General features: G+C 59.0%; 1 protein-coding gene across 3 annotated transcripts in view; it reads left to right on the forward strand.

Annotated features, from left to right (window-relative positions):
- Nucleotides 1-228: 228 nt before the first annotated feature.
- The window catches only part of Gem (GTP binding protein overexpressed in skeletal muscle), a 12,120-nt gene continuing 11,257 nt past the window's right edge, over nt 229-1,091 (forward strand). Inside the window, exon 1 of one of the 3 annotated variants that reach the window (XM_010619616.2) lies at nt 229-246. The gene's annotated coding sequence lies outside the window, so the exon portion shown is untranslated. Of the gene's footprint in view, nt 247-640; nt 732-785; nt 868-1,091 lie in introns of those variants that run through there. The other 2 variants (XM_010619615.3, XM_010619613.3) reach the window with 2 other exon arrangements.

Here is a 1,091-nt window from a genome sequence, read left to right on the forward strand (position 1 = left end):
GAGGTAATTTATAAACTTCATCTATTTTAGAACCATCAGTTCTATACCCTTGGTATGATCTCTTTCTCCCTCTCTCCCTCCTTTCTTTTCCCCACATCTTTAGCCATTACCTCCTGGCTAATCCCAGAGAAAAAGCGACAGGCGTGAAGGGTATTTTCCAGGAAATTATGACCCCAGATTCTAGTCCCAGCTCCGCAGTTCTCAGCGGAGTGATCATCACTGTGGACTCAGCTTCCTGTGTAGCGAGTAAGTGGGGGACTGGGCTGGACCCTGAGAGGAAGGGGCTCGAAGTTGTCACTGCTCTACCAGCTTGGGGCCTGTGGGTCTCAGCGGCTGGTCACTCGGAGGATCCCCAAAGCAGACACATCCTGCAGGACCACAGAATCGGCTCAGTCACACACAGCCCGGCTACTCTAATAGACACCGGTGCCAACCCAGAGGCGACGCTGGCCAGGAGAGGCAATGCCGTCTCTAAGCACAGCATCCTGGAAATGCTCACATCCCCAGGAAGGGGTCACTGAGCCCATGTGCTCGGTTTTGAACTGCCGTGCAGGAGCTCTCTGACCTGGGGCAGTGCAGTCTACCCCTTCGCGTGAGTGGGGTCCGCCGGCTAACGGCACTGACTGGCGCAGGTCCCCTCAAGCGCTTAGGAAAGAAACCATAGTTGGAATAGTTGTGAGCCTTGATTCCCCGGAGTCTCGGTGGACCAGCGCTGGAGCTTTCCCCTCAAGGTAGGGCGGCCCTGGCACCAGGCCGAGACCCCGCCGTGCCAGGGCGCCTGGTTCGGAGATGCTGCGGGTTGGGATGTGATTAAACTCCCTGAGTGGGGGAGCCTCAGCGGTCTGGCCCCGCGCCGGAGGGCCGGCGGTAAGTAGCACACTCTGCTGGAATCCCTAATTAAGGTATTTTCCAAAACTGCCCTTTTCAAGGTCTCGTCCCCTTTTCTCACCTCCTTCTGGCCCCTTCCCTCTGGGTCCCTGCCAGACCAGGCGCACGAGGCAGTGTGGGGCTCCTGGCCTGCGGGTCAGAGGGAAGGTGACGGCCGGGAGGGACTCGCCCGGCGGAGGACGCGCTCGCCCCAGGCCGGCTCC

This window comes from Fukomys damarensis, unplaced genomic scaffold (genome assembly GCF_012274545.1).
Source record: "Fukomys damarensis isolate Sample0158 unplaced genomic scaffold, DMR_v1.0_HiC HiC_scaffold_5, whole genome shotgun sequence".
NCBI lineage: Eukaryota > Metazoa > Chordata > Mammalia > Rodentia > Bathyergidae > Fukomys > Fukomys damarensis.